The sequence below is a fragment of the Mauremys reevesii genome, linkage group 6 (assembly GCF_016161935.1).
Source record: "Mauremys reevesii isolate NIE-2019 linkage group 6, ASM1616193v1, whole genome shotgun sequence".
NCBI lineage: Eukaryota > Metazoa > Chordata > Testudines > Geoemydidae > Mauremys > Mauremys reevesii.
Genome location: NC_052628.1, coordinates 60,412,705 through 60,425,642, shown reverse-complemented (window position 1 = coordinate 60,425,642; position 12,938 = coordinate 60,412,705). Strand labels below are relative to the sequence as shown.

At 45.7% G+C, this 12,938-nt stretch overlaps 1 long non-coding RNA gene across 1 annotated transcript in view; it reads right to left on the bottom strand.

Annotated features, from left to right (window-relative positions):
• LOC120407252 overlaps positions 1-11,917 on the bottom strand; it is a 46,714-nt gene extending 34,797 nt beyond the window's left edge. Inside the window, exon 1 of the long non-coding RNA XR_005599862.1 lies at positions 11,790-11,917. This is a non-coding gene — a long non-coding RNA (uncharacterized LOC120407252). The remainder of the gene's footprint in view (positions 1-11,789) is intronic.
• Between the last annotated feature and the right edge of the window lie 1,021 nt (positions 11,918-12,938).

The following is a 12,938-nucleotide window of genomic DNA, read 5'->3' as shown; positions in this document are numbered from 1 at the left end:
ATCGCTACCCGCCGATACGGCGGGTAGTCTAGACATACCCTCAGTTTGCGAGTGGGTTTCAATGATATTTGCTGATAGCAGAGAAATGGTGAGACTCGGGAACCTTGGGTTCCCATTCCTGGTTCAGGAAAGAAGTATGCTCTAGGGAACACAGACTCTTCTGCCTATTTTTCCCATGCTTGATTACTTCTTCCCTGTCCCTATCCTAATCCTGTTTCCTTCCCACCCCTGCCTCCTGGTCCTGGTCTTATTCTCATTGCCTACCAAGTTTCATTCTCCAATCCTCAGGCTTTTCATCCCATTTGCTGTGTCCAGTCAATGCTAGTGGTTCCTCTGGGCTCGCTGTCCAAGTCTCAATTTACTGCCCAACTGCCAGTATCTGTTGTTTCCTGCACCCAGTCCCAGTTTCCTTATGGAGTCAGTTCTCCCCCATGCCCCAGCTCCTTGACAGGTCTGTCTCTCCTACCCCTCTTCCAATCCCACATTCGCTTCCTAGGCCTAGTCTCCCCCTCCCCGAGCTTCCCATCCAATCTCAGTGTTCTCCTCTCAACCCCTAGCTCCCAGTCCCCTCTCCTTTTCCCTCATTTGCTTCCTGTCCCAGCCTCCTTAAATAACCATTCTCAGTCACCATTATCCCCAGTTCTCAGTTTCGGTCTCCTTGCCCAGTCAGTCCCAGCCTACCTCCTACAGCTCTCAGTCTCCTTGCTCAGGTATCCCAGGCCCTGGGAATATAGCAAGCTCTGTCACAATGATGCATGCACACAGTCCAGTCTCACATTGGAGCTGTAAGGGGATGGACCCCTGTGGGGAGCACTAGGAGCTGTGAGAGACTCAAGCATCCTCACTGACACCTTGGTTACACTGGTGCTTTACAGCGCTGCAACTTTCTCGCTCAGGGATGTGAAAAAACACACCCCTGAGCACAGCAAGTTACAGCGCTGCAAAGCACCAGTGTAAACACTGTAAGCTAATCCCCACGGGGAGGTGGAGTACCTGCAGCACCGGGAGAGCTCTCTCCCAGCGCGCGACCACATTCGCACTTCAAGCTTGAGAGCATGAGTCAACCATTAACAGCCTGGAGATAGGAAGAAACTTCCCTTAGGATTTTTTTTTTACATATTTGTTCTTAATAGGCTTTCTTGAGCCTCTTTCTAAAAGTTGTGGCATTGATAACAATTGGAAGCAGGACCCTTGCCTGGAAGGACTACTGGTTTGACCTAGATGACAATACTTATGTAACAAAAGATCCAGTTTTGCTTCACCAGGAACTGCTTAAGGATCAAGTGGCAAAAAAAGAACCTGTAAAGGATATTTTAAAAGACTGAAACAAAGAAGAATGGATTCAATTATAGCTATATAGAAAAGTAGAGGCAGCAAAGAGAGATTGCACAAGGAGAAAAGTAAACAGGGCTTTTAGGGCAGAACTCCCTTTGACTTCTGTAGGAGGAGAATCGGGTTCTTAGTTGTTGAGGGTGATCAATGGGAATCTAACTAGAAGTAATGGTATAATAGTTTTAAAAAAGCAAAATTTATGATGATTGTCAGAAAATATTCTCTAACTGTGGGCTATGAACCCAATCCAACTGCTCTTGAAGTTAATAAGAACATCTCTATTTATTTAAATGGGTGATTAGTTGGACTCTGAGTCTATAGAATAATTTCCCAGGGATAGCCTGGAAGCTCCATTGCTTGAGTAATTTAAAACTAGACTGGACAAAGCACTCAAGAATACAAAATAAAGAACAAACCTGGGAGGTGGACCAGATGACCTAAGTAGTCTTTCCCATCTCTAACTTATTATTCTAAAGACAGCAAAAAACTTGGGCAAACTGCTCAAGAAACAAACAATAAAACCTCTACTGAATCCACAATGCTGCAATTTTGGTAATTTATTTATCCATTCATATTATAATTCTGTATCCACTTTCAAAGAATTCCCAATTTATCTGCAAAAACAGGATCATTACAAAGAAGAAATAACTCCTGTTTTATGTCTCGCTGTAGAAACTGGGGGGCGGGGGGATACATAATTAATCATACATAGATTTTAGAATTTATTTTATGAAGTACCTAAAGAAAAATGGATAATACTAAAAGTAGTCTCAGCAAATAAATGTTTGATGGATTTCTGCCAGCATTTGGCTGTGCAAACTTGGAGTGTAACAGAAGAATTTATTATAGTGGTACTCTGCAGTACTGTTACAGTGAATGGTCTGTTCAGTTTTTTTTAGCATGTAAGTCCTCTATTTTAGGGGTTTATAATGCAGGGATAAAAATTCTGTTTGAGCTGAAACTTGAAATGCAAAATCTAAGGCCTTGATTCAGAGAGCATGTAAGTGCATGCTTAATTTCAAGGCCATAAGTAATCTCATCCTCATTCAGCAGAGCTCTGAAACTTTGTTTTGAGTGCTTTTCAGAATAGGGTAGGAATTACTCATGAGTTAAGCACATGCCTAAAGGTGTTGCTGGATCAGAATGATATTACTCGTGCTCAAAATTAAGTATGTGCTTAAGTACAAAATTAAGTATGTGCTGAACTGGGGCCTTAGCACTTTGCAGGAGCACACACCTTAATGACTTGGGTTTGTAAGTGTGACACTAACAAAACAGGACTTTAGGGTTGCATAGCCCCAATGCTGGCCCTTTGCACAAGGGAGGCTTTCACTCTTCATAAGCAGGGCACTATTGCTATATTACATAATGTGACAGATTTGCATATGACTGACAATTTGCCTACTACATAAATTACAGTACTAGCATAAATATAGTATATTATATGTAAAGGTACAACTAGAGAAACTGATTCAGTTAAAATAAAAATAGCCTTTGGAACTTTCCAAACCTTTGCTTCAAATCTGATGTTTAAAAAAGTTCAGTTAACTTTCTCCTCCCCCTGGTATGTTGTCCCGTACTTACAGCCTTTGTCTAAGGTATGGAAACGAATTTTGAAAAACCCATTTTTGATATTTTGAGCAAGACTGGAAAGATTTTTCTTGTGATTTTTCTAACCAAATTTTGCAGACTCACTCATTGGCTGAGCTGTGCCTGACACAAGACTAGAGGGTCAAAGTGGGCTTAAACCACTATTACAGCCACTATTTTATCTTTTTCCCCTTCCCCTTCCCCTCCTTGATCATGAGCCAGATCAGTGATGGAATGATCTCCTGACCCAGATCAGAACAGCTTGAAGGCTTCTCTGGTTGGTTGCCAACAGCTACCTCCCTCCTCCAACCCCCTGAGGGCAGCTATGGATCGCTGGATCCAGGAGTGTTCTGGTCACATCCCCCTTTTCCTAGACACATTTTAAACTAGGGACTGGGAGTGTGGGTGGTGGAGATGCTATGGTGGTTTCTTATGACTTAAGGGTACTCCAAGAAAATGGCATCTTTCATTGGCCACATCTGCCAGGACTAGCCAAAATCTGTTCAAAATTGCCCTAAAGACCAGAGAATCTGGTCCACTATCTTGAGAAAAACATTCAAACTGATTCAAAACTCCAAACCTCTTTATGTAAATAAAGCTAAAGTCCAAGGCTGGTTTCTTAATTTCATTTTAAAACTCTTTAGCAAACTGCGTGCGCCATATTTTGCTTTGCCTTTTTTTAAGCTTTGCTATATTTATAGATTTTTTATTTTCTCCAGAATAACTCCTAAGAGCTGATTACAAACAAACATTTTAAAGTTATGATTCTGTCATAACTGGGATAACCTGAGTGAAAGTGAGAAGCTATAACATTTCTATTTGACTAAGGGAAAATGAAAATAAATGATCTTCAAAATTGTAGCATTTGTCTTTATTTAAATTTAATCCTGACAGTTCTCTGCAGTGATAATTTTGATAGTCTGCCTAGTTTGTCTAGAAAACTACATGGTGCTGTCTTTTCGATCTTCTTTCTCAAGCATTATTTCATGTTTCACTTTCTCTCTCTCTCTCTTTTTTTATAGAATCCCTGATTTATGTACAATGGAGACTGATAGCAGATTATTCTTTTTCTGATGAAGGGAGATAGATCTTATGATAATCAGGAAAGTTCTCAAATGTTATAAATGCCTTTACAAACAGTAACAACCATCACAACTCAAAGTAAATGCTCCCCCCCCCCAAAAAAAAAACAATGTGTGCATTGAAGATTCATGCTCCCTGGGGATCAAGCAGTAACTATTGTGATGGGGCAAGGCCAGATGGCTATAGAAAAGTAGTCCTGTTGGTATCCAGGAAGTTGGTATCCACTGCTAAAGGACCTCCCCCGCAGCCTAAGGGAAGGATCCACAGGTCTGTGATACCAAATAAATACATGGCACAACTAGTGAAAAAATGAAAAAAACAGGATCGGGAGTGAGGTCATAGGGCTAAACGAAGGGAACTTGATGGGGATACCGAGCAGAGAACCCTGGACAGCGCCCACTGCTCCTCGAAGGCGTCAAGGGAGGCAGCGGACACGGCCCAGAGGAACTCTGCCTGGATGCGTGAACAGATGGAGGAACAGAAATAGGCCCCACAGTCTCAGGAAATCCCGTCGGCCAACCTCCTCTCCCTGGTTTTGTAGATGGCTAGTGTGGCCAGGGCTAAAAGGAGGTTGATAAGGAGATCCCGTGACTTTGTGGGGCCACGGATGGGGAGTGCATAGCTGAACAGGTGAGGGGAAAAGTGCAACCAAAAACATAATAAGCGATCTAAGAGGAGCCGGAATAGGGGCTGCAACCTGGCGCAATCTAGATAAATGTGTGCCAGGGTTTCCTTCATGCCGCAAAAGGGGCAGGTGTTTGGGATAGGGGTAAACCGTGCCAAGTACATGCCCGTGCTCACGGCCCCGTGAAGGACCGCCAACTGATATCCCCGGCGGGCTTTGGAATCAGGGTGGAGTATAAGCTAGCCCACCGGGGATATAGAAAAGTAGTGGGAGACAGATATATTAGCCCCAGGCTAAACAAATCCCTGTTACCAGGATAACTACAAGGCAGCTACTCTAGGTCAATTAAGACACGTGGGGCCAATTAAGATCTTTCTAGAAGGCAGGGAAGATAGCTAGGTTGATTGGGACACCTGAAGCCAATTAGGGGCTGGCTGAAACTAGTTTAAAGCCTCCCAGTTAGTCAGTTGGGCATGTGTGTCAGGAGCTCTAGGAGGGAGCTGTGCAGTTGGAGGAACTAACCAGTACAAATCCATATCAGATGCAAGGAAGGAGGCCCGGAGGTAATGGTGAAAGAGATATTGAGTGAGGGCTGCTGTGGGGAAGTGGCACAGGGAATTGTACATGTCCTATTTCCAAAAAGTCAGCTACCATAGCTGCAACTATTAGGGTCCCTGGGCTGGAGCCTGGAGTAGAGGGCGGGCCCATAGGCGCCGACTTATATGGGGCTCTGGGGCTTTAGCCCCATGAATAAATCCCAGGCAGGGGCTCTGCCCCACCAATATTTTTCTCCTGCTTGGCGCCGCTGCGCGCCGCCGCCAGGGCTGCCCAGAGCCCTTTAAATCCCAGCCGTGGCCCGGAATCAGAGGGCTCTGGACTGACGGCTGCAGCGGGAAGCCCAGAGCCCTCTGATTCCCGGCCGCGGCTGGGATTTAAAAGGCTCTGGGCTCCCCGCGTTTGCAGGCAGCCCAGAGCCCTTTAAATCCCAGCCGCGGCCGGGAATCAGAGGGCTCTGGGCTGCCTGCTGCAGCGGGAAGCCCAGAGCCCTCTGATTCCCGGCCGCGGCTGGGATTTAAAAGGCTCTGGGCTCCCCGCGTTTGCAGGCAGCCCAGAGCCCTTTAAATCCCAGCCGCGGCCGGGAATCAGAGGGCTCTGGGCTGCCTGCTGCAGCGGGAAGCCCAGAGCCCTCTGATTCCCGGCGGCGGCTGGGATTTAAAAGGCTCTGGGCTCCCCGCGGTTGCAGGCAGCCCAGAGCCCTCTGATTCCCGGCTGCGGCTGGGATTTAAAATGCTCTGCGCTCCCCGCGGTTGCAGGCAGCCCAGAGCCCTTTAAATCCCAGCCGCGGGAATCAGAGGGGGCTCTGCTGCCTGCTGCAGCTGGACGCCCAGAGCCCTCTGATTCCCGGCTGCGGCTGGGATTTAAAAGGCTCTGGGCTGCCCGCCGCGGCGGACAGCCCAGAGCCCTCTGATTCCCGGCCGCGGCTGGGATTTAAAGGGCTCTGGGATCCCCGGCTGCCAGCAGCCCAGAGCCCTTTGAATCCCAGCCTCTGTCCGCTGATTGCCCCCTCCCCAGACCCCTGCCCCAACGGCCCCCCAGAACCTCCACCCCCTATCTAAGCCCCACTGGTCCTTGTTCCCCAATTACCCCCTCCCGAGACCCCTGCCCCTAACTGCCCCTTGGGACCTCAGCCCCTATCTAAGCCTCCCTTCTCCTTGTCCCCAACTGCCCCCTCCTGAGACCCCACCCAACTTCCCCCCCCAGGACCGCACCCCCTACCTGTCCCCTGATAAACCTCTTAGACTCCCATGCCTATCCAATTGCTGCCTGTCCCTGACTGCCCCTTGAACCTCTGCCCCATCCAACTCCCCTGCTCCTTGTCCCTTGACTGCCCCGGAACTCCCTACCTCTTCTCCAACCCCAAACTGCTTACTGTGCCACTCAGACCAGCGTATCTGGCTCCATGCAGCTCCAGACAGTTGCTGCCATGCTCCCCATGGAGCCCACAGCCCTCTCCCACCCCCAGCACCTGCCTTCCAGATTTGAACACCTCAAAATTCAGGAGTGCTCAAGCTCGGTTTGGGCAATTTTACTTCATTTCTCCCAAATCAGTTTCCCCTGCAAGGTGCCAACTGAAGGTGTTGGAGAACAGAGAGATCAGGTGGCCTCCTAATGCCTGGAAAAGAGACAAAGGCCGGAGGAGGGAGTGTCAGTGCCTGTGCGGACTTCTGGGAAGTGCACGGTGTGGAAGGGGATGCTGTGATGCTTTGGAACATCTCCATACAAAGCCAGTCAGGACTCTGGGGGAGCCTCCTCTCTCGGAGCATACTGTCTCCAGGGCAAGAAGCTTACACCTTCCTGGGTCTGACCTCGGAGCATTCAGCATGCCCTTCCACGTCATGCACTTTCCAAAGTGAGTCTGCCAGAGGTCGCTGCACCCCAACTCTGCAGTCAGATGTGACTCTCAGCCAGACAGTAAAACAGAAGGTTTATTAAATGACGGGAACACAGTTTAAACAGAGCTTGTTGGTACAGAAAACAGAACCCCTCTGTCAGGTCCATCTTGGGGGGTGGGGAGCCCAGAACCAAGTTCTGGGTCTCTCCCAATTTCCCCAGCCAGCTCCAAACTGACACTCCCTCCTCTGGCCTCTGTGTCTCTTCTGGACAAGGAGGCCACCTGATCTCTTTGTCCCTAACACCTTCAGTTGGCATCTTGCAGGGGAAACTGAGGCACCCACACAGTATTCAGAGAAAATATTAAGAACATTCCCACTTCATCACAACAGATGCAACAAAATATAATACTGTATATTGAAGTAGGCAAGTGCTGCTTCTGACTTTCCACTTTTAATTGACCCTTGTAATCTTGTGGCACTGACGCGTTGTAGCTTCATTTTATATCGGCTTACAGGGCAGGAGCGGGGGGGCACCACCATTTTGGGCCCCACCAAAAATTATACAAACCTGCCGCCTATGGGCGGGCCTGGATTCTGCCTTCCCTAATTAATTGCAGAGACTGTGTGAGGGAGGGTTGCTTTTCCTCACCTCCCTTGCTGGCTTATGATGAAAAAGACTCCGTAGGCTGTGACCCTTGCCTCTAGAGCGAGAAGGGCTACATGGAGGGTCACAGCGAGCCTCTGAGGCTAGTGAAATCTGCCAGGAAGTGTAGGGCCCACTGAGACCAGGACAGAGCTTTGTCACACTATGTATTGCTCTTTTTCTACCTGTTATTTATCTTCCCCTCCACCAAAGGAATGCAGAAAGACCAATATAATTTTAACTGAAATATTTCTTATCTTTTGTAAAGCTGTGGTGGGATGCCAGAAGACTCCTGGGATTCAGTCACTACTCCTTGTAATCCCTTTTTTTTACTTGTCCTACTATTTTGCTCTCTAAGGCCCTATTTCAGCAAGGTATTAAAACCCATGCCTAACTTTAAACATGTGAGTAGTCCCTCTTGACTTCAGAGGCTACTTATGCTAAATGTAGATACATACAGGGACATTCTTAGGATTTATGGGGCCCTATGCAATATTATTAAACTGGTGCCCCTATGCTTGAAGGCAGCCTGGGCTCACATGTGTATTTTAGATAAGGGTGGTCTTTTGAAAGATGTATTAAAAAAAAACTATGTGTCTGAAGATCCAAGCATGTAAGGCTAATGATGATTACTCAGATTGTGCATCTAAAACTCTATGCAAGGATTTTTTTAGAGATGTGATTTTATAATCTTCAGCAACACACTAATGACATATTTTTAAAGCAAATTTTAAACTAAGGTCCTGTAGGCTAACATGTTCTGAGTAAATATTACAGTAATGCACAACTGTTTTTGTCAGTAAATTCAGAAACTGACAGTATATACCTGGAGGTTGGCAAATCCCTGTTAAATGGCTTCATTACCACTTGAATGGCTCTTTAACAATTTCAGTGTTGTGCTAATAGGTCTGGCAGGCTGGAAGACTTTTCACTTTTAAGTACTAGATCCCCTCCAGAGGAAGACTCACCAAGCTGCAGCAGGAAGGGTCAGAACAGAGATAGGAAAAACCAGGGAAGTGGACACTAAGACCCTGGGGTGCCTCAAGGTTTCAGGTGCCCGTATGCCTGAGGACAGCTCTGGGTACATGAGTCAGTGAAAAGCTCTGGCTGAGCGGGGAAGACGGAGGCTGTAGGGAAAAGCTTCAGCAGCTCCCCACTGTCAGGGCCTTTCTCTGCAGTGAGGAGAGGATCTGGCAGGGGGAAGGCAGCAGGGAATGGCTCAGCCTTTCTCAGCTGCCAGAGTCTTTCCCTTCAGCAAGTGAAGCCTCCTGTAAAGTGAGGAGCTACTGCAGCATTTCCCCTACTGCGGGAGTCCTTGCCTGTGGCAGTGAAGAGCTCCAATAGCAGGGAGCTCATAGACTCAGACTTTAAGACTAGAAGGGACTGTCATGATCATCTAGTCCAGGGATCAGCAACCTTTCAGAAGTGCTGTACCGAGTCTTCATTTATTCACTCTAATTTAAGGTTTCGCGTGCCAGTAATACATTTAAAGGTTTTTAGAAGTTCTCTTTCCATAAGTCTATAATATATAACTAAACTATTGTTGTATGTAAAGTAAATAACGTTTTAAAAACGTTTAAGAAGCTTAATTTAAAATTAAATTAAAATGCAGAGCCCCCTGGACTGGTGGCCAGGACCCGGGCAGTGTGAGTGCCACTGAAAATCAGCTCGCATTCCACCTTCAGCACACACGCCATAGGTTGCCTACCCCTAGTCTGACCTCCTGCACTTTGCAAGCACAGAACCTCTCCTACAAATCCTGTAATAGACCCCGAACCCCTGGGTTGTGTGTAAACTGCCTGCAGGGGGAGGCTAGCCCCCAGTCCTGCCCCAGGCCTGCCCCTTCCGGCCCCCTGGCCATCAGCCCAGTTCCTCCCCAGGCTAGCCCCCCAGCGCCAAAGGAGTGCCTGGAGGGTGGGCGGCGCATGGCTGCAGCCTCCCCAGCTACAGATCACATCGTTATGTGATCAACCAATACACCTAGGTCTTTTGCCTCCTCTGTCTCTTCCAACGATACATTCCAGCTTATATAAAAAATTATTGTTAGTCCCTAAATGCATAATCTTGAACTTTGCACTATTACATTTCATCCCATTTCTATTACTCCAGTTTTTAAGGTCCTCCAGATCTTCTTGTATGATATTCCAGTCCTTCTCTGTATTGACAATACCTCCCAATTTTGAGTCATTCACAGATTTGATTAGCACACTGTTATTTTTTTGCCAAGATTATTAATAAAAATGTTAAATATGATTGGTCCCAAGTCTGATCTCTGAGGAACTCCACTAGTAACCTTCCTCCAGCCTGACAGTTCACCTTTCAGTACAACCCATTGTAGTTTCCCCTTTAACCAGTTCACTGTCCATCTTTCAATTCTCATATTAATCCCCATCTTTTCCAATTTAACTAATTTCCCACGTGGGCCTGTATGAAATGCCTTACTGAAATCCAGGTAGATTAGTTCTAATGCAGTTCCTCTGTCTAAAAAAATCAAAGGAGACCAGGCTGGCCTGACCTGATCTACCTTTTGTAAAATCATGTTGTATTTTATCCCAATTACCATTTACCTCTAGTTCCTTAACTACTTTCTCTTTCCAAAGTTGTTCCAAGACCTTGCATGCAATGGAGGTCAAACTAACAGCTCTGTAGTTTCCTGGGTCACTTTTCCCCCTTTCTTACAAATAGGAATTGCATTAACAATTCTCCAGTCTTAGGGTACAAACCCTGACTTTACAGATATATTCAAAATCCTTGCTGTTAGGCTGGCAATTTCATGTAGGGGTATAAAACGGCTTCTGTATGAGGAGAGATTAATAAAACTGGGACTTTTCAGCTTGGAAAAGAGGTGACTAAGGGGGGATATGATAGAGGTCTATAAAATCATGAGTGGTATTGAGCAGTGCCTCTCAAACTTTTTTTTTACTGGTGACCCCTTTCACATAGCAAGCCTCTGAGTGCGACCCCCCCGCCTTATAAATTAAAAACACTTTTATATATTTAACACCATTATAACTGCTGGAGGCAAAGCGGGACTGGGGGTGGAGATTGACAGCTTGCGACCCCCTGAGGGGTCCCGACCCCAAGTTTGAGAACCGCTGGTATAGAGAAAGTAAATAAGGAAGTGTTGTTTACTCTCTCATAATACAAGAACTAGGGGCCACCAAATGAAATTGATAGGTAGCAGGTTTAAAACAAACACAAGAAAGTGTTTTTTCATGCAATGCACTGTCAACCTCTGGAACTCCTTGCCAAAGGGTGTTGTGAAGGCCAATATTACAATGGAGTTCAAAGGGGAGCTAGATAGATTCATGGAAGATAGGTCTATCAATGGCTATTAGCCAGGATGGGCAGAGATTGTGTCCCTAGCCTCTGTTTGCCAGAAGCTGGGATTGCGTGACTGGGCATGGATCACTTGATGATAACCTGTCTGTTCATTCCCTTTGGGGCACCTGCCATTGGCCACTGTCAGAGGACAGGATGGACCTTTGGTCTGACCTAGTATGGCTGTTCTTATGTACCAGTTCCTTTAGTATTCTTCAATGGAGATTATTGAGGCCCCCCAATTTAGTCCCATTAAACTTAGTTTGATTTCCAGCTCAGATCTGGTAATTTCTACTTCCATATCCTCATTAGCCACCCTGCCACTACCCTTAAACTCTTCATTAGCCTAATTAGAAACTGAGGCAAAGTGTTGGGTCATACCTAGATTCTCTTTAATCTCAATCCCATCCTCAGTGATACCACTTCTTCTTTCCTTATTTTTATGGCTATAGAACCTTTTACTACTGGTTTTAATTTCCTTTGCAAGGTCCAACTCTGCTTGGCTTTTGGTAGTTCTCATTTGATCCCTACACTTTCTGACCTCCAATAAGTAGTTTCTCTTCATGATCCATTCTACCTTCCATTCCTTGTAGGCTTTCTGCTTTCTCTTAATCACCTGTTTGAGATGCTCGGTCTGGAACCCTTCCCTACGAATTTATTCCCTGGCTTGGGATGCAGGCTGCAGATAGTTCCTGGAACTCTGGCAATGTAATCCCAAGCCTCCTCCACATTCAGATCCTCGAGTTCTTCAGTCCAGTCCACTTCCCTAACTAACTCCTTTAATTTAAAGTTTGCCCTTTACCTGCAGCAGGGTCCTTTCTCCACTGTCGTAGTCTTTACCTGTGGCAGCGAATGGTTCCAGCAGCAAGGAGCTGGCAGAGGCTTTCCTCACTGCCTCCTCCCTGTCAAAATCTTTCCCCACTGCTGGAGTCTTTTCCTGCGAGGAAGAGTTTATGAAATAAAAAATAAACACTGGATGGCTGTGACTAATACACATGTCTATTTTTCATTCTACATTTAGATAAAATGTCTTAGAAGTATAGTTTGGGGCAAGGATTGTGCCTTTCTCTGTGTCTAAAGTATCTAGCATATGTTGAGCACTATTGCAGTCTACATAATAAAATATATTTTTCCACAGGCTTTTATTTTATACAAAAGCTTAGTCTTCTAATCAGTGGGTACAGACAGCATTTGATTTTTACCTAAAGCAAAGATAGGCTTAAACACAAGAGGGAAGATAGAAAATAAATATGAGGGGAGAAGTATAATTCCATACATTGTATATGCAGCAAATCACTAAAAGCAATCTGACTTCATATTGAATGACAGGAGCAGCTGAAATATCCCTGGCATTTCTACTAGCAGTGGTGAATAGCCACGTTCATGACAGATTCAGGAATGACATGGCAAGATCAATGAAACTGTCTTCAGCTTGGTCAGATATACAGTCACTAGGGACAGGTTTTTCCTATTGCTGTGCACTTTGATAGTTCAACTACATTTGAGATCATTTCAATGTAAAAAGGCTTCATATTCTCAGGGTGGCATTTGGTCTTTTCTAACAGCTATCCCTTTTGCCGGCAAACAGAGGTCTGCGAGCACTCCTTCCATTTGCCTAAAAAAAAGCCCATTTCATAAAAGAGAACCAAACAAAAATGCTAATGCTGCAAGTCCCCAGGGATTGAATATGCTAGGAACAGTGACCAATAAGTTTGTCTCAACTGGAAATGGCTCAACCTCTTACAAGTGCTTCCTTTCCTTTATCATCATCTGAGTGGATTATTTGCATGTGAAAGGTTCAAGATTGACAGCTGTAGAGACTTAAATCCTTTACACATAAACCAGGTACAAAATAGACAGCACAAATACTAGCTTTCCCCATGCTGCTTTTGTTAATGTACTTCAGATCTGAGCTAGAGGGGCCATTTATAGGAAAGACGGTTCATTTTCT